The sequence below is a fragment of the Camellia sinensis genome, chromosome 4 (assembly GCF_055761805.1).
Source record: "Camellia sinensis isolate YWXY chromosome 4, ASM5576180v1, whole genome shotgun sequence".
Taxonomy (NCBI): Eukaryota; Viridiplantae; Streptophyta; class Magnoliopsida; order Ericales; family Theaceae; genus Camellia; species Camellia sinensis.
In genome coordinates, this window is record NC_138964.1 from 220,838,952 (window position 1) to 220,859,714 (window position 20,763).

Below are 20,763 nucleotides of genomic sequence, written 5' to 3' on the forward strand. Positions count from 1 at the left end.
ATTGTATTAATTGATCTTTATTTCATTAACTTTCTATTTTTAACTTGTGCATTTTAATTAGATGCATTTAATGTTTGGTTATTTTATGAAGAAGAATGCTAGAGATTTCAAAAGTTATGATAGAAATTTTATAGAATTTTTGGAATCTAACATTTTTGTTTTATTAACTTTTGAATATATATACAATATTTTGTAATTAATACTTTACATTTTATATACATAAAACTTATAATTGATTAACATTTAGGATAAATTACTAATAAGTTCTAATAGTTGGATTTAATTCTTATCAAGTCTTATCGAAAATAAGTCTAGTAGAAGCATCGCTAAAAATAATTTTTTTGACGATTTTTTGCATGTCACTAAAAATTAACAATTAGTAATTTTTTGTCACGATTTTTATAAATTATCGCTAAAACTTACGATTAGTGACTTTTCCTATGTTAAAATTTTCAAACTGTTACTGAAAATTAAAAATTAGTAACTTTTTTGTGACGATTTTTTTAAATTGTCGCTAAAATTTATAATTAGTGATTTTTTTGTGACAATTTTCAAACTGTTGTTAAAAATTTACAATTAGTAACATTTTTTCAATAGTGTTGGATAAAAAAACCTTGCTTGGTTAGGTTTTTCAAAAAACACTTTTCAGAAAATTCTACTTTCTTATTTTCTGTGTTTTTTTGTTTTTACTAATTTTTTTTAATATTTTAAGCAATTTTTTTTTTTACTTTTTAGACATACCTAACATAAATATACCTAAAAAGTAAAAAATTTGTGAAATTTTTTTTAAAAAATTCACTAAATATCAAAAATATAAAAAAAAATACGAGAATTCAGTACATTGTTTATATTTTTATGTATTTATTAATTTTTTTTACTTTTTAGATACATCTAAGTAAGGTGTATCTAAAAAAGTAAAAAAATGTTTAAAATTTAAAAAATATTCACTAAAAACAAAAAAATACGAAAATAAAAAAACTCAATTTTCAAAAAACTTAAACTAAACACAGTGATTAATTCTCACATGACCTATTGTACAATGGGATAAGCTCCATTCCATATCTCATCTCTCCATACCTCTTCATACTCTTCTTGTAGGTTTCAATCCAATCTCACATCGATAATCCGCACCATCTATCTCGTAAACCCCGCAATAAATATTATCTATGTAAAAAATAAACTTTTTAAAAAAATTATAAATACAAAAAAAATTATATTTTGTTAATAAAATGAATGGTAAATATAATTAAATTTAGACCATATACTTTACAAAATAAAATGTAATTTATTCTCACGTCTATAATTATTTGATGAAGTTAATTTTTTATATGAATAATTTTTATTATGAAATTTATAAAATAAATAATTTAAATTATCAATATGAGTCTAAATTAAAACTCATAAAAGAGGACAGTGTAAAAAGAATAAGGTTTAAAAGAGAATTTAGGCGTTGGACAAAAGTGTACACGTAAGCCAACATGACTCATAATTAAAATGATACTCACGGTAAACCTCACGATGAACTGGACCAATCCAATTTCATAAGGGATTGGAGACGATCCCAAAAATTATCATAAAAGTGGCATTTGTTTGATTTGACTTTGAGGGATAAATTTTTAAAAAATATTTTAAGAAAAGAGTTTAGAAATTTTTATAATTTGTTTAATTGTATATTTTGAAAATAGTTTTAGAGTTTAAAATTTTAAAATAATTTGATATTTTGTTGTAATTGAGTAGATGTATGTGAGAGAAAAAATGATTGAAAAGAAGAGGAAAAAAAAATAATTAATTGATATGTAAAAAAAAAAATGATTTTAAAAATTTTTTGAAAAAAAATTACAAATCAATCAAAATTTCCGAATTTTTTTTTATCAAAATCAAACCAAAGGCCGAACTTCCCTCTGATTGTACTGAAGCAAGTCCAATTCAAATTTTTTGACAAAAATTGTGTTGACCACGGTGTCCCGCTATTGTGGGGCCAAGCAATAATTACTTGGAGAAGGATTTTTTAAAATTAGCATTTTATTTGTTAGTTTGAAAATTAAAAAGTTATTAAAAAATTAAAATATTAATAATTTATATTAAAAAATTAAATATTTTATTTTTTCTCTATTTTTTATATATATTTTTTTGTAAAAAATTAAAAATTTATCTTAAACATACTAATTTTTTTAACATTATATTTTAGCTAAAAAATTAAAAAATTACTTAAAAAGTATGTTCTCAAACAAGGCCTAAAAGTCATCTTGATATGTGTTTGTTTTCTAAAGGGGCGTTTGGGAAGTAGCTTTTTTGGCTTTTTTTAGTTAAAATAGCACTAAAAGACAAAGTGGGTGCTTGGGAAGTGGATTTTTTTGTAGGCTTTTTTAGTTGTAGGATATTATTGGAGAAATTTTTTTTTGTATTCGAGAAGATAGTTGGATTATTTTATGGTTGGATGTGTTATTTGTGAGAGAAAAAATAAAATGATTATGGGGTTTGATGTGATATTTTGTTTGGATTTACTTTTTTTAGTTTTGTAAAACATTTGTTTTGTAGTGAAAAAAAATAAAAAAAAAAACTCAAAAATCAAATTCCCAAACACTCCCAAAGGGGTTTTTTGGGAAGTACCAAAAAAAGTCAACTTTTAACTTTTTACCTATTTTGGGTCATATCACCTCACATTTTTTACTCACAAAAAGACAAAATAGATTAAAAAAAATCAAAAAATCAATTTTTTACCAACTTTTCAAAACACTCCAAAATAGGATAAAATAGCCAATAAGACAAAATGTCACATCAAACTTCTAATCATTTCACTTTTTCTCTTATAAATATCACATCTAACTACAAAAAAATTCAACTATCTTTCCAAACACAAATTTTAGTCTCTTAAAATAGCTAAAAACTAAAATAGTCTACTAAAATAACAACTTCCCAAACACCCTTGTACAACATCATACACATTGGATTCTTTTGAAAAGTAGTCACTTTCTAATTTTTAACTTATTTTAGATTATATCATCTCTCACATTTTTTATATAATTTTTTTAAAAAAAATCAAAAAAATAATAATAAAAAAATCAACATTTAACCATATTTCAAAACAACCCATTATGTACATACTTGTAACCGAATCATTTATTGCTCCAATTCTTCTATAAGCCCAATTGTTCGGAGACTCTAGATTTTTTAATTATTGCTTTTTAATTATTCGGAGATTTTAAAATTTTTAATTATTGTCAATTATTTATTGTTTAGAGATTTCAAGGTAACGTTTGGTTTGATTTTCAAATCATAATTTGGATAAGAAAATTTTAATTTTTTTTTTTCAAAACTCATAACTAAACAAAATTTTCAAAACTCAATTCAAATATTTTTTTCAAAACCCATAGCCAAACTTTTTCAAAATTTTATTTAAAAAAAATTTCAATTTTTTTATTATTTTGTTCTTTAAAATTATTTTTTTTTAAATTTTTTTTATTATTTTTATTTTGAAGAAAAATATTTTTATTTATTTTTTCAAAAAAAAATATTTTGTTACTTTTTTTAAGTATTGGCTAAATAATTTGTTATGATTTAGATATATATGGGCGATTTAAAATTTTTTAAAATTTAAAAATATTAAATATTTAAAATAAAATCAAAAAATATTTAAAAAATAAAGTAAAATATTTAAAATAAATAATAAACCCAAAACCATTTCAAAATACAATTTTTTTTTTTCAAAACTCATAATTAAACAAATTTTCTCTTTTCAAATTTCATTTCAAAACTTATCTTTCAAAATAGAATTTAAAACTCAAATCTCATTTCAAAAACTAAATTAAACGGAGCCTAAAATTTTCAATTATTGTCTTCTTAATTGTTCGGAATTTTTTTGTTGTTGTTGTTAATAACTAAGTTTTTACAGCCCAAACAAATCTTTAAAATAAAACGTTGTCAAATCCCCACAGTTCATCCATTGGGTCAAATCCTTGGAGTTAGTGGACCTCCATTTTTGTAAAAATGATGGAATTTGGCAAAATTTTCACATTCAAATTATCCATTTTACAGAGGCTTCAAAATGTACCAATTAATCAATATGTAATATGAGCTTGTTTTTGTGTTTAGAACCCTACCCGACTGGCGCTTCAAGTCGCTGTACTTGCGCAACCTAAGGGTATACAACAGTTTTTTATTATCTAATATCTATAGGCAAAGATGAATTTTTTTTTTTCATATCAAAATTTAGGGTATGGAGCGACGGTTATAGTATAATATAACATGTAAAAAAGATGTGCAACTAGTTCTTCTGTTTTTCCATTCACCTCATACATTATTTTGATACCTACCCAACTGGTTCAACTTATCACAGGGAAAGTGTGGATGAAGAAAAGTTCATCAAAAACTCTTTTAAATAGGATAATGCTGTATAAACAGAATTTGTAAAGAAAAGCTTTATACATAATGATACATATCTTGTTTATATTTATGGGCATATTACACTCTTAAGCCTCGTTTGGGAACATGTTTTTTTAGTAACTTTTTGGCTTTTTGGTTAAAATATGATGTAAAAAAAACTAGTATGTTTGGGATGACTTTTTAATTTTTTACGAAAAGATGTGTAAAAAATAGAGAGAAAAAGAAATCTTTGACTTTTTGGTATAAATTGTTGACTTTTTAATTTTTTAGTGACTTTTTGACTTGCCAAACGAGGCCTAGTCCTTGTAGTTCTCTCTTGCATCAATTTGAGTTTTATAGTTCTAATTATATCAATTTCACTATTCTCAAAGTAATTAAGGGGTTGACATCTAATTTGAAATGATTTATTCCTTTTTTGAATGAGTTATTTTATCCTTGTTTTGTATTCAATTTCTTAACAAATATTATTAATTGGATAAAATCGACACAAAGTGAAGAATTAAAGGGGTAAAATTAATAAATTTGGAACTACAATCCCCGACTTCAAACAAGAAGCTTATTACAAGGATCACCGGTATAATTTGTTCTATATTTATTTATTATAAGTTAAAAAAAATCTATCACTATAGTCCATAACTACAAAAATGTTATTCATATGTAAGACTCACAATTGGGCTCGAAGGTTCGCCACTTGTACCCTAGACTGGTCGAGTTGAATAAAGCTTGGGTTGGATTTGGGAGTTTGAAGTCTGGCTTGTTTGTTGGCCCTGCCTACAAGCCTACGCGTCGGCTTGATTTGTGAATCTAACACAAAATATGAAGAGAAAAAAAATAAAAAATAAAAAATATAGAGCTTAATCTTGGCTCGGCTTGCTGGACACTCTCATTGGCCTACTTACAAACCCGTCTAGGCCAAGCCCATCGGATAAGGTTGCAGCCGGACCTAAACCATAAAAAAAACCCATTTTACTTACCCTGCGAGCAAGTTTGGGCATCATCTTCACGACTTGACCTAGTTTATATATATATATAAATATTTTGAACGCATGACTTGACCTAGTTTGACAGGTCTATTTAACTTTTTTTAGTAAAAATATTTTATATATTTAACAATTTTCTTTTAAAATGACCATCAATATTAGAACAACCTCAATATATTTTGTATGCTTGTTTTGAAAGCTCACCGACCTAGCCCTTATATTAACAAGTCAATCGATTTGAATTCTTTTATATAAATATTTTATAAATTTAACATTTGCTTTTTTAAAAATGGCCATGAATGTTGGAACAACCTCAATCTATTTTGTATGCTTGTTTTGAAAGCTCACCTACCCCCTCTCCACACAAAAAAGCCTCTCCCTCTAAGTTTGCCTCTCAAATGTTCCCACAAATTCTTCAACCTTACGTGCACAAGTTGATCAAACTAGTCATGAAAGACTTAAACTCAAATATATTAAAAAAAATGAATATTGGTTCCTTAAAGGAGAGCATTAAGGAAACAAACTTGGTTAAAATTCTACTATAGTATACAAAGCAATGGAGAACAAAAGTTTCAAAAGCTTTGATTAGATTCATTTGCTTTATGTGGTGTTGATGTAGATGTTTGAAATGAAATTCCGACCAATACTGTAACCATCATCCCAGCTTCCACCACTACTCATTTATATTTTTTTTTTTGACTTTTATCGTGAAGTCCACAAATTGGAATTCACACCCTTAATCAGAATTAGTGAGAGTCTAAACACAAATGAGAATAACAAATAAATAAACAAGAATATAAAGGTTCATGTGGTTAGGTTAATCGTCACTATGGTTTCACAATAAAACTATAATACAATACAAGGATGTGTCAAAATAAGACAAACTTATGAAATATCAAAAATACGTTTATTCCACCTGAAATTTCACAATAATTTTTTTTTGTTTTTTAAATATTTATTCCTCATCTCAAATGTATTTTTAATCACACAATATCAGTTATTGAGAGAGATTCTTATATTTTGAGAATTTTTACATGTGTATGATTAAATATTTATTTAAGACAAAAAGTAAATTTTGAAAATAAAAAATCTCTGAAACATAAATAGTAAAGGCATGGTGCACGTGCAGTGCAATGTAGTTGTGATCGACAATTACTCAATTAAAGAGATAAAATGGCTGGCCTCTAGAAGATTGATTTTAGCTAGCTGGATATCAATTTACAACAATGCAATCATTTCCTCCAAACCCATTTCAAAAATTCTCTGTTTTATTTATTTTTTGCTCTTTGTTTCCTTTGAATATGTGCATGTATTTGATGCCAATAATAGCAAGCTTATGTGATGCTAATGGAGTCAAATTTTAAGTAATTATTCTACACAGCTCAAAGAGAGGACTTGAGCAATTAATAGCTAGGGTTGATTTCATACATGGTTTAATCTCAAAATTTAGTTTAAGTTATTAATATTCTGATTATGTCGGCTGTCTTGATAGATTATTCATTCTCTTAAAAATAGTTGCATACATAAAATAAACATAAAGAGAGAGGTTAGGCAGAATTGATTGGTTCATGAGTTTGACTATATATGAGGTGTTATGAACAAAATGACTAGCATGAAGCAACAATTATTTTATATGATATTGAATACACTGTTTGATCAAAAACGCTAGCTCTATATATGTATAGGATAAATTAAACTTACTTTCTATAAGATATAAAAAATATATAGAGCAAATCCTATTACCATAACACGGTCATGTGATAAAAAATGATATTATCATCTTTCATATACTGAAATATATATTTTTGCACTCCGTATGCACACACCATTATCATTCCTTTCATTTGTTTTATCACTACAAAAAATCAGTTTAATCAAAATTGAGAAAATTATTGTAATTTTCAAATGAGTCTGGACCCTCTCTAATTGGAGGCTAGTGTTGGGCTTCATGGGTCAAACCATGTGCTGATGATCCAAGCTACTTATCTTATAGTGTCATTCAAGCCGATTATTTATGAAAAAAATTAAATTTATCGAGCAACTTTAGCCATGTGATTGATTCACATTTAACTCTAAAAAATAAACAATTCATCCTCAAAATCATACTTATGTCATATAATTATGATTGCCCAATCGACTTTATTTCTTACACCGGTCATCTGTTTAGAGGGCCTACAAAATGTTTGCACCATTAAGGTGAGGCCGGGGCTGGACTCATGAAACCAACAACACCCTCCAATTAGAATGCTCAATGGAAAAGACTCATGACTATTTTTTGTTCAAATTGCAATATATATATATATATATATATATATTCTTATTTAATTTTATATGCTAATATGTATAAATGAGGAGATAGATATAAAAAAAGGAGGTCCCCGCCATTGCCCGTGGGGGTTGGGTTGGGGTTCACATCACACGAGACAATATTCTTTTTGAAATCATTATTATTTCTTCTTTTCTTTAAAGGCGTATTGCACGTTTGGTGCATACAAAATCATGATCATTCTTGTCTCTTTTATGGGCCTGTTTTTTTTGGGGATGAACTTTTTTTTGGGGATGAGCTTGAGAGTTATCACTTATTACAACTCTATAGTTAGATTAGATAGGCCTTTTGGTTTTACAAAAGAAAAAAAAAAAAAAAAAAGCCACTGAATGCGGGTACTCATTTTCTTATGCATTTTTCCACTAATATATACCTTCCATTTATTTCAGCATTAAACAAATTTTCTTTTTGAAATAACTGTTTTTCATATTTAGTTGTGTATTTAGAACTAATTAATGTATTAGTGATTGTATTGTTAGTAGTAGAGTAGAGGTGGAGATGATAGGGGTGATGGTGGTAGAGTGGTGGGGGAGGTTTCTTGGTCATGGTAACGGCGTAGTAAAAGTGGCGATGGTGGTGTTGGCATAGTGTAGGTTGTGGGTTGGTGGGATGGCAGGGTGGTGGTGGTGGTGGTGGTGGTGGTGGTGGTGGTGGTGGTGGTAGTGGTGGTGTGTCGGTATTGGTTGCAGTGATAGTAGTGGAATTGTGAGGTGATGATAATAGTGATAGTGTGGTGATATTGGTAAGATTTTAAGTTTGCATATTATTTTCTACTTTCGCCCAAATAAATTTGTGACCATGAAAAACATTTTCCAAATGCGTCATAACACTTAAACAAAGCATCATTTATATTTTCAAAAGTAATATAGGTGTAGAATTAAAATGAATGAAACTTTTTTAGTTTAATTTATGTTTATCTCATTAAATATTTTGTGTCCGATACATTAAAATTTTAAACCCAATTAATCAGCCCGACTCACCTGTTTAGAAGCTTTTATATGCGCAAATAGGTATAATCTTTCAAAATTCAATTTAACTGAAAATTATAGTCAACATGTTTGGTTTCACTATTTTGAGTTATTTTTTTAAAAAAATGATTTGAAAATTATGTTTTAAAAATGGATGTGTTTGGTGTTTCAAAAAATGCATTATTGTAATTTCAAATTTCCCTCCACAATTGAAGAGGGAGGGATGCTTCTAGAATACATATAACAAAAAAATAAAAATAAAATTTTTCACATCAACACTAGTTTCATATTTGTATTAGGTATGTATGTATAAGGTAAGTCCGAAAAAAGAGTTTAGTAGAAGTAATAGGAGTAAAGTAATAGACTTTAATGGTACCTCGCATTTACTAAGATCACGTAAAGAATAAAATTGAAAAAATAATCCGAAACAGAGATTTTGAACAACCAAATAGCAACTCTAAAATTTTAAAAAAGTAGGTCTGCAAAAAGAGAAATCACATAGGTAGAGTGAGTCCCCTCAATTAGGGGAAATTACAAAAAAAAATCCAAGGTTTAGCGCCTTTTTCAAATTAAACCCCAGGTTTCAAATTGTAACAATTTGTATCCCACCATTCCACCCTTGTTTCAATCCGATCCACCCGTTCATCTCCATCTCTATTAGTTAATGAAAGAATGATTTGGGTACCAAAATTGCCCTAATCTTCACGATTTAGGGCAAAAGACACTACTTCATTTTCCAGTCTGTCTCTCTTCCTTCAAAGTCCACTTCGAAGACACCACCACCACCACTTTTCGATTGATCTCCGACACCTCCGTTAGTGCCAACACTTCCACCCCTCTCTCAACAGCCTTGGCCGATCTCTATAGCTACAACTCCATCGATCGAGCCTCCGCTTTCAAGAGCTCCACCTCTTTTGCTTCCATTTCTCTCCAACCCATTCCCCAAAATTCCATGAGCTCAGGTCTTTTGCTGTCCAATTCCTGGGAAATTCCAAGTTCGGGCCAGATGGAGAGGGGGTTCATGTCGGGACCTCTCGATCGTGGAATTTTCTCGAGGCCTCTTGAAAAGGGTAGCAACGATCATTTCTAGAGGAGCTACTCTCATGGGGGTTTTGCTTTTTGACCCAGATCGAGAAAATGGTCATTGATTCGAGTCCTGCAGAGAGCGATATCGAAGACGATTTCACGAGGACAAAATTTGATTGTTGTGCCGATTAAAGGGGTTGTTTATGTGAAAGAACAAGATTGGATTATTGGGTGTGAGAAGCAAAATGAGTTGACAATCAACAGTGTGAATCTGAGCACTGATGGTAGTTTAGATGATGATGATTCAATGGGAAGTCAGAATCTTCAATGGGCACAAGGAAAGGCCGGTGAGGATCCAGTTCATGTCGTCATTTCGGAGGAACATGGATGGGTTTTCGTTGGAATTTACGATGGGTTTAACGGTCTTGATGCACCTGATTATCTTCTCTCCAATCTCTACTCTGTTGTTCATAAGGAGCTCAAGGGTTTGTTGTGGGATGACAAGTTTGAGTCCTCCAATCCGAATTCATCTGTTCCATCCGAAAACTCAAATTCAGAAAATGGAGGGGTGTCTTTTGCCCTAAATCGTAAAAATTAGGACAATTTTGGCGCCCAAATCAGTCTTCCGTCAACTGATAGAGACGGAGATGGACAGGGGGATCGGATTAAAACATGGGTGAAATGATAGGGTACAAATTGTCACAATTGGAAACTTGGGGTTTAATTTGAAAAAGGCGCTAAACCTTGGAGAATTTTTTGTAATTTCCCCCCTCAATTATAACTCATTTTCGAGCTACCTAATGTTTAAAAAGCAAATCTATGGGTGACACAAAGTCTCTTCCACTAATAAGCAGATAGGATTTTGCATGGAAAATGTCATGTTAGCCACGCATGCATGGTAAATGAAAATTTGTGATTAAAATACTCTTCAATTTTTGCATCTTAAATGTAATAACCAAACATGGCCTTGTGTACAAACAAAACTGAGTAAAAACGAAAAAAAAAAAAAAATAACCTTTCTAGTTTCACTCACCAAAGGACCAGTTGTGTACAATAAAATTGACAATAACTCAAGGCAAACATAGGAAGTTGAGTGCCTCCTACTCCAAAATGGAGGTCTACCAAGTATATTCTGTAATGAATCTTATTCAAAGAAATTGAAAATATATATCTCACAAACCGAAGTAATAAAGAATGAATTTACCAGGTAACTCAACTGCTCTAGTCTGTGTATAAACAAGAACTCCCAAGTCAGACCATCACAATCTATACAATGAAGAAAGAGTGCACTTTGTCAATCTTCAAACCAAAAAAAACTCAAAAACAAACTAACTGGGCTTCTCTGTTCTCATCATGGATCAAGAAAACCCAATAGAATTGCAAAACCTAGCTACAACCTCATATTCGGTAATGAATCTTATTCAAAGAAAGTGAAAAAATATATCTCACAGGTCAAACTCATACCCTCCTATACAAGGGTATCGCGTAACAAAGGATAAAGAAACGCCATTAGGTTGCGGCCAACACCACACAATTTGTACAAGTATCCAATCTCATTAGAAATATAGATAAATTGCTCCTGGGCATTCACAGCATCAACTAGCTTGAATCAATCAGGTAAAGTGGGATTCAAGGAAAAACATTTACATGTCAAACAACAAATTTCAGAGATTCGTGTACATTAAATGATCTTTGCACAAAGTCTTCCTCATGCCATACATAGATCCAAAACTCATGGTTGCAACCTTGTTGGTTTCCATGTCACGACAACAAAAGTTATCCACCAGTTGAGGAGTTGATGACCCCCCCAACAAAATTCATGGTTGCAATCTTTACAAACTATACAGTCAGAACATCTATATACTAGAAGATATACAAATATATATATATATATATATATTTATATATATAAAATAAAAATCGAAAGGCAGTAATACCCACGTGGCACAGAACCTAACAAGACCCCGTAATCATATAAAAGAAAACTGTCATATTTCACCTTGAAGGGATTCTAATGTACTTCAAAAGAATGCTCCTTTAGCCTTGGTACTAAAATGTCATTGTTACTGGTCTGATCAGAAGCAAATTTGCTAATTTAGTAAAACTTTGTAGTTGACATTTATAGGCATTACCACCCTTCAGAAGAACCAATAAGTAAACAGTGATGCTGAAAAGGCTTAAAATTGGTTGAAGCTTTGTTAAGCTTCCGCTATCCTGGGAGCTTTCTTGTATTTTCAACTGCTTCAACGTAGTAATGCAATCTCCAAAGTGTTACATTATCCTACAATAGATCCATTAGAAATTACTAAGATTAGTTTAGTTGAAGGTAGACAACCTAATACTCATTCACAGTACAAAGAATGTGCTTTCCACTTGCCTCTTTTTCCAGATCAACATGTATCTCATCAGAAGAATATTTTCCTGATGGCTTATTATGTTGAATGATTTCCACAACATGATCAAGATTTCTTGGAGGCAGCTTCTGAATTGGTTTTTGAATCTGTTGCTTCTCGGAAAGAGTCATCAACCTGTAAATTAGAAATGAGATCCTTAGCCTCACAGTTTTTAAGGTAAGTTTAAACGAAAGGTACCAGAAGTACTCTACATACATTCATCACATCTAGTCATGCCAATGGCTCTTACAAACCCCGCATGAGAAGATGTTGTTTCCGTGTTTTGGATCCATGACCCCCGAGTTGCAATTGAAAATCATTACCCCTACCTAGCCCAACACACCAAAGTGGGGCTTGGGTTGGTTTGACTTGACCCAAGTTGCAGCCATACATCTAAAAACCATATTTTGCCATAAATTTTTTACTCCAACTTCTCTCAAATGTATTCAATCCCACTGCTGTCATTTTCTTTCCATTCATCCATCTCAATCTCCAAAATCAGTAATGTTAAAAAAATGCAAACATTCATTGAACCAAAAGCGTAAAGGAGCCAGGTGCAGATACTTCACTGCAAAATTATCATTCCAAATTAAGTAAACCTTCAACACAATACCCATTATCTAAAACTGTTCTTGCAAATGCAGGGTGCTGGGAGGGGAAGATGACTACATACAGACCTAAACTTTCAAATTATTCGCACAATGTGACTACACTCAAACTCAAAATCTGCATTCTTATGCTTGACAGCCCACACTTTTACAACTGCACCAACTGATGGCCCTTCTCTTGAATGTATAGCCTATGCTCAATAATGAACCTTGTACTATAAACAATGTATTGTTTTAACATTCGGCAAAAGAATTTATTTTCTTTGCTTGATAACTAAAAACATATCAGAAAAAGGTTCAATAAAAAAAGCTCTAATTATCAAAACTTTATATATCAAGTGCTGCCCAACTATATTTAATGATTAGTAAAGAAACTTCTTAATCCATCCTTTGAGGTTCAAGCATGTTTTTAACCAGTTTAAAGTATACATATTCCTTCTTGTGTTCACTAGGCTGCACTGCGCCCAAAAAAAAAAAAAAAAATATATATATATATATATTTTATTGCAGGCTAGAAACCATAAATTCATCAACCAATGATCTGCCCCAATTATCAAGAACCACTATATAGATTGTTTTTGTTATTCTATTCTTCCACTAGAGACTAGCATGTTCATATCAACTAATTACCCAACCCAACAAATTTTCAGGTCTAAAACCCAGACAAACTTCAAAGAACAGACAGAGAAACAACACCCAGCATTTACTCGAAAACTATTACAAGGCGGAAAAAGAAGTGAGAGCATTCAAGTAGCCTTCCCTAGCTCACTGATAACACTGACATGCTTCGGATCAAACAAGGAAAACCCCTATTTTTGGGAGTAATCTTGAGACCAAATAGTAAAGCTATGAAGCATGGATACATATAAACGGGATACAGATAAGGCGATATGACAAATCTTAAAAAATAGGATAAATTACAAATACAGCTCTGAAGTTCGCTTAAAATACAGATTGTCCCTTGATTTGAAAAATTATAAATATCCCATTGTCAAAAAAATTTTATTTAACAGAATTAACTAAAAAAATAAAATTCATAATTGTTCTCTCATACAATAATAAAATTACCTAAATTATTAATTAAAATACATTTCTAACATCATTAAAAATTATTAATTTACTTTATGATTTATTAATAAAAGAGATGATTTGTTATGAAATTAAAAATTTCGTGGGTGGAATGTAATTTTCAAAATCACAGAAGTGATTCGTATTTTAATCAAATTTTAGGAGTGTATTCGTATTTTATGTTAAAAAATAAGATACAGGTACGACTATGATGCATTGAAAAATAAAATCTGTACTAAGATATAAAACCTCTGTGAGCCCCCAAATGGCCAACATAATCAGTAATTACATTTCTTGAAGAATAGAAATGGAAACTTGAACAGTGAAACCAATCGAACTATCTCAAATCAACAGTTTCAAATACATTTCAAAAGATCAAACAATTGGTAAACGATTATAAACTAAGAAATTCAACAAAACATTCACGAACATACAATGAAGAAGAAGAATTAACGAACTTCTGAATATGGATTGTTTAGGGTTTCGATTCTTTGGGCGGACCTCACTTCAATATCCCCTTTGCTTGTCTAGGCGTAGTAATTTCAAACAAATTCACATAAAAGTAGGATAAATTGCATATAGCGTCCTTTATTTTACATAAAATTATTTTTTACTCTCTATTTTTTACAATTTTTTTTTTTTGATAATCAAATTGCAACTTTACCTATTCATAAATCTCCATTTAAATAAATTCCTACAATTAAAATGTGAGAAAACAAAAAGGAGAAAGAGAAGAAACAAAAGAGGGACATGAAAGAGCTTCTGCACATACCTAGAAGAGAAAAAGAGAGAAAAGAACCAAGAGAGGCCGAAAAGCTTAATGACTTGACACCCAAAAAAAAAAAAATTTTAACACTTTTATTGTTAACATACATTTTAACATCTTTATTATAACACCCGTACATATTAAATTAACAAATTTTAACCCTCAAAATTAAGAGCTGTGATTGAGGCCTCCAAATTGAGGCTCGAAATTGCCTCAAATGTAATTTTTTTTTTCCCTGGATTAATACATTACAAAAAAAATAAATAAAAATAATAATAATAATAACAAGCAAAGCATCAACTCAAAAAAAAAAAAAAAAAAAAAAAAGGGAAATTCGAGCCAAATTTGAGCCAAAAATTTGAGGCCTCAATCTTTTTCCCAAAATTAATTTTCCAAAAATGATTTAGAGCTCTAAAAAATGAGCTCTAAATCCATCACTAGTGTGTTGGCAGTAAGGTCCAGTGATAGACTGTGTCTTTTTTTTTTTTTTTTTTTTTTCCTCCATGCCAGCTCATTAAAGCTGGCATTAAAGCTGCTGGATTAGAGCTCTCCAGCAGTGCTCTTAATTTTCACCGTAATCTTGAATTCTAATGCTACAAAATCATGGTGAGCATTAAGGAAGTCATCGGTGTGTATAGTCTATAATATTATATTTAGTTGAGGTAGTTTGTTGAGAGATTTAATAAGAGATTTAATAAAAAAAAAAAAAAAAAAAAGTGAAATATAAATAAAATATACTTAAATTTTATTTAATTTTAAATTTTTTTTTCTCTTTCCAAATCTCTCACTAAATCTCTCAATCAAATACAACGTAAATAACTATTAAAATCATTTTTACGATGCACTTGAAAGTTTCATAACCATTGGGTATAATTATGGGGGTGTTTGTTTCAGCATTTCATAGTCAACTTATGACTTTTAACTTTGAAAAAATTATTTTGGACTGTTTGGTTAAACTTATTTCAAACAGCTTCTGATTCTAACAGCTTATTTTAACTCAAAAAAAAGTTGATTCTAAGAAGCTGCTCACCCCTTGCTTCTGATTATCAACTTCTGCTGTGGACATGTTAATTTATGGTTATACTCGTAAATTTTTTTATTTTTTTATTTTTTTAAAAATAAAAAAAAGACTCAAATGGACTATAGATTATTATTATTATTTTTTATGAGAAATGTAGACAAACAAAAAATAAAAATTAATTGAAAAAGCTATTTCACAGCTTATTTAACAAACACTACTCAGCAATTTAAATCTATAATCCAACAGTTACATCAAACAGATTAACAACTTCTGATTAAAGTCATAATCTATAATCTGTTAAGATATAATTTATAAGCTGTTTTAACAGCTACACCAAACGATGCCTATATGTGGGCATGAGTCAGGCCGAATCGGATTTAAGTTAAGCTTACATTATATATTATATGGATTAATTTTTCTTACATGGTCGCTATTCGCTAGCACAAACTTGATCTTTTTTGTTAGACTATGAACTTGGTTAGAAACTTCTGTCTTCAAATTGTAAATTGATATGAGAATTTTGAAACACGAGATAGAAGGGTGAACTCAGGATTTGTTGATTGGGTGAGCTAATATTAATGTAAAATTATATGATATATTTTAAGTACAACCACATAAAAAAAAAGAGAATTTAATAATATAATCTAGATTAATATATAAATTTATTGATTAGAAACAATCTAACTAAGTTGTGTTCGACGAGTTTTTAAATATTCGAATTCATCGATTACAGAATATAGATCAAATTTCAAAAAGCATGAAAAACAATATGTTTTATCCTTTGAAGAAGAATAATCTAACTAAGAAAATTGTTTAAATCAAATATGTTGAAATCAGCGATTCTATTTTCCAAATAAGGACCCAGGATACTCAAGTTTAGGTTGATAAGGCCCCAAGTTCACATTAGCTCGTCTAACCTCATTCTATTGATTAACCAGATATTCACAAATTTGCAAGCGTAAACCAAGATCCCTTTCAATAACAATTGAATCAAATTTGCTTGGTTTATTTGCTTGAGGTATGGAAGGCGGTTGCACATTAGAAAATGAGGTTTCAACAACATTGGATGTTATACTACTAGACTTCTGTTTTGATTGATAGAATGAGAAGGTGATTTTTCTTTTTTTGAGTGTGGAGGTTCAATTATTTATAACCTAAAAATTTTTTTAAAAAAATTTAACTCTATTTAATATTAAACCAGAGTATATTCGCAGTAATTTTAAATATTGGAGTTTTTATATGCATCCTCAATAATTTTTATTTAAGCTTTCATTATTTTTATATATGTCCAAAAAAATTCCTTCAAAGTTCAAAAACTAAGAGCAATATAGAACATTGAACAAGGCAGCATCATAAAAAAACTGAGAGCAATATAATATTTGTTGCATAAAAACAAAATTTCAAAACTATTGTTAATCAAATCTATTCTCAATCAACGAAATAAAATAATCGATTAATTATACTTACCAAAAATGTTAGGAAAGTGAAGCTGCTGTAGGCTGCTGGAGATGATGGAGAGGGCCGTTGCCTATCTATTGGAAGATGTGGAGATTGTTTTGGAAGATTTATTTTTTAAACAAATACAAACCTATTAGGCTGCCTATCTATTTTTTTGAGTAAGTATTGAGCTAGTATTGGGCAGCCTATCTAAAAAACAAACAAAAAAAACTATTGGCCCTTATTTGGAGTGGGGTTGAACTGGGAAAAAAAATTTCTATAAATTTTTTAAATTTTGGACTGGACTACAGCCACCTATACCCAACCCTAAGTCCGACCTTTACGCGATATAATCCTATGATTTAGAGTTAATTCAAATATGAGAACATAAAAATTTACGACAATGTATCTTATGCTTAACTCCTGCTTTTGATTTTTTGATCCATCTTTAACGTCATAAACTCTGGATTAAAGAAATAGAAGCAAGGAACCAAATCTTTTTTTTTTTTTTTTCTTTCACTTTTTTGTTTTAAAACCCATTAAAATAAATAAATAAATAAATAAATAAAAGAAGAAAGAAGAAAGAAGGTTGTCAATGATATAACATGGGAAAAAGGGTATAAATTATTACGGAAGCAAAGCATGGCATAGCAATCTTTCACAAGATTTTTGTTGCTGACATTCCAAGAAAAACATAAAGGAACCAAATTGATTATAGTAAAATTTCTCTATGGGATCATTTGTTGCCAACTCCAAACATATATTCTTGCTTCAAATGGACCAAAAGTATAACATATATGCTTTTTTCATATGTATTTGTTGATAAAATGGTCATAAGTAGGTAAACACAAATGATGGACGAAAAGAATTATACAAAAATAGATTGTTTCTATATAATATCTTTTAAAATGATGTGATAGTAATATTTTTGAAATTATGATCAATATTAGTGAGTATTTTGATCTAAAATGAAATAATCATATATAAAAGACACATCATATATATATATATGTAAATAGTGTTTTTCTTTTCTTATGTAACACATTTTAAAGTTTTATTTTTTTTTCTTCTAAAAAAGACACATCAGTATGCCTTTTTCATTTACATATAAAGTTTTACATAAATTCAATTTCAATTATAATAACCAATTTTATATGAACTATATTTGAGTAATATTTATTTTTCATATATATAATTATAATTTAAATATTATGATATTTGAAAAAAAATTTATCTTGATATACAAATAAATAAGTAAATAGAACTTATACATCTACCAAATTTGTTTAGTCCGAATTCGCCTGAATGAGTCTTTTCCCACAAAGAGACTCACTCATGCATCGCACAGATCAAATTAATTTTATTTTATATTTTATATTTTTTGTCTATCTTATTGATATCTTAATATTAATTTACATTTAATTTTTTTATTTAACATTAAATTATTTATTACAAAATATTTATATTTAATTTAAATTTTATATGCTTATATACAATATGCACTACAAAAAAAATTATTTTTTGCGACGGTAAAATGGCTTTTTGCGATAGCAAGTGGGGGTCGCAACAAAGGGGGTTGCAAAAGGGTTGTGCCGTCGCCTTTGTTTTTGCGACGGGAAAATGCCTTTTTTGCGACGGCAAATCTCTGTCGCCAATAATGAATGAAAATCTGAGTTTTTGCGACGGCACAGTATTGCCGTCGCTAAAAGGGTTTTTTGCGAAGGCAAAAATACCGTCGCTAAAAGTGAATTTGAGACGGCAAAAATACCGTAGCTAAAAGCGTTACATTTCAAAAAAATTGCTTTTTTGCGACGTTAAACTGCCGTCGCTATAGGTATAAGGCGTTTCATAAACGTCACTGATACTTATAGTGGCGTTTTGAACAAAAACGCCACCTTTTTACTTAATTTCATAATTTAATTAATATAAAATATGCTCTTAGCTGGTTATTTACATTCCATTCACAAAAAAATCATAACAGAAAATAAAAATAAAAATAAAAATTGATAAAACCATCAAATTCAATATTTTACAAAGAACAATTAAACTGTACATGTTCATAAAAGCATATTTAAATTATAAAATTCACCCCAATCCTAAAAAAAATAAAATAAAATCTGAAATTCACCAATCAGCACACTTGCATATTTAAATGCTCTTACAAAAAATAAAAAATTTCCAACAAGATTTCAATTTTGGGCCTATTTCAAAAATCAAGCTACAAATTCCTTCTAGAATCAGATCTTTCCCTCCGCAAAATTTATCCTTTTGACCTACAAATAAATAGATAACAGTTGCAAATTATGATCTTTTTGAAGAAAATCTAAAACAAAGCAATAAATACCATCAAAATCATGAAGAGATAAAAGCTAATACATAAATCCCCATGATAATAAGAACATGTATAGTAAGATTTTAAGGTCAGTTTCATCAATCAACGTTTAGATAATCAAACACTAAAACACAATTATAGTACATTGCAAATGCTGTCAAGTACTTATTGTCATTTGGTATTCCAGTCATAAATTAAGCAAATCACATGTACTTATTGTAAAACAAATCAAAAAAAAAAAGGTAAAATTTATTTATATTGCCTAGATGGAGTTGGGGAGCAACTAATAAGGATAGGCACATATCATATTATTTTCTTGGTTATTATTATTGGATAGAATAGGCACGTATCTTCTCAATTACAGGTGCTAGGCACATTGGACACTTTACTCTTCCTTGGACCAGATTGTCTGCGCATTTTGAACACGTGCACATGTGCCCACATCTGTGACAATATGGTATACAGAAGAGAGTTACGTAGAATTTTATCCAATATGCCTCTAATCTATATCAAGAAGTCATATAGATTTGTTAATTTTATACCTGTACAGTAAAGAATCTATACTAGTGTCATATAGATTTGTTAATTTTATACCTTTACGATTCACGATTCGATTCGATTCGATTCGCAATTCGGTACAAGGTCATTTCGATTCACGATACAAATCTCGATTTGACAATTAAGGTTGCGTCCATAAAAGGAGGTGCTTAGAAGTGAATGAGTAATCTTAAGGTCACAAAAATAAGTTTCAAATGCAGATATTCTACACACTTCAAGAATTTTATTCAGCAAATATAACCAAGTCCACCAAACATATGTATGAGTGAACAAAACGAACACCAGTAAACAGATGTTAATGAAATAATAGAAATAAAATGGATGATCACATGAAAAATTATAACTTATATTTTCTTGGCATTCCTATGATCAAGGTTTGTTACAAATCTTTAAAACCTGGTCCATGCAAATAGGAAATGGTGCATCACAAAGGAATTTTGGCAAATGAAAAGAAAAAAAAAACACAGGAATAGCAGGGATAAAGAAAGAGGGTACATAAATTCTAGTAAGCAGAGAAGGAAATCACTATCTCACCTTATCATTTTGGCAGCACCAAAACCAAGAGTGTCATGGAACAAATCTTTCATGAATTTCTGTTTTACAAGCAGCTGAAGTTGAGGGTTGTTATAAATTGCTGGAAGATAAGCCTCACCAGAGCCATCCTTGTGTTTGTCCCACAAAGCAGTAAATTTTTTATGGAATAAATTCCAAGTCTCGTCAATTGTCCTCAAGATCCAATCTTTATATGCATGCAGAACAACATGCATTTAATCATAAAGCACGATAGTGGAGTAACCATTAATATCAATGTTAAGTTTAATATGGTGAAACACCTATAAAAGCATGCAAGCACACTTGCATATACACAGACCACTGACACAGTTTCTCAATGAGAAA

General features: G+C 29.7%; 1 long non-coding RNA gene and 1 pseudogene across 3 annotated transcripts; one reads left to right on the forward strand and one right to left on the reverse strand.

Annotated features, from left to right (window-relative positions):
• Positions 1-8,187: 8,187 nt before the first annotated feature.
• On the forward strand, positions 8,188-10,281 carry LOC114316304 (putative protein phosphatase 2C 23 pseudogene; annotated as a pseudogene).
• Positions 10,282-11,287: 1,006 nt separating this feature from the next.
• Positions 11,288-14,608, reverse strand: LOC145823223 (uncharacterized). 3 transcript variants are annotated; one of them, XR_014365509.1, is made up of 4 exons: positions 14,525-14,608; positions 12,293-12,644; positions 12,061-12,211; positions 11,288-11,964 (listed from the first exon to the last, which is right to left on the reverse strand). It is a non-coding gene; the product is annotated as an uncharacterized LOC145823223 (long non-coding RNA). The 3 variants fall into 3 exon arrangements; XR_014365510.1 differs by lacking the exon at positions 14,525-14,608 and adding an exon at positions 14,187-14,294; XR_014365508.1 differs by lacking the exon at positions 14,525-14,608 and having other exon boundaries at positions 12,293-13,167.
• Positions 14,609-20,763: the final 6,155 nt, after the last annotated feature.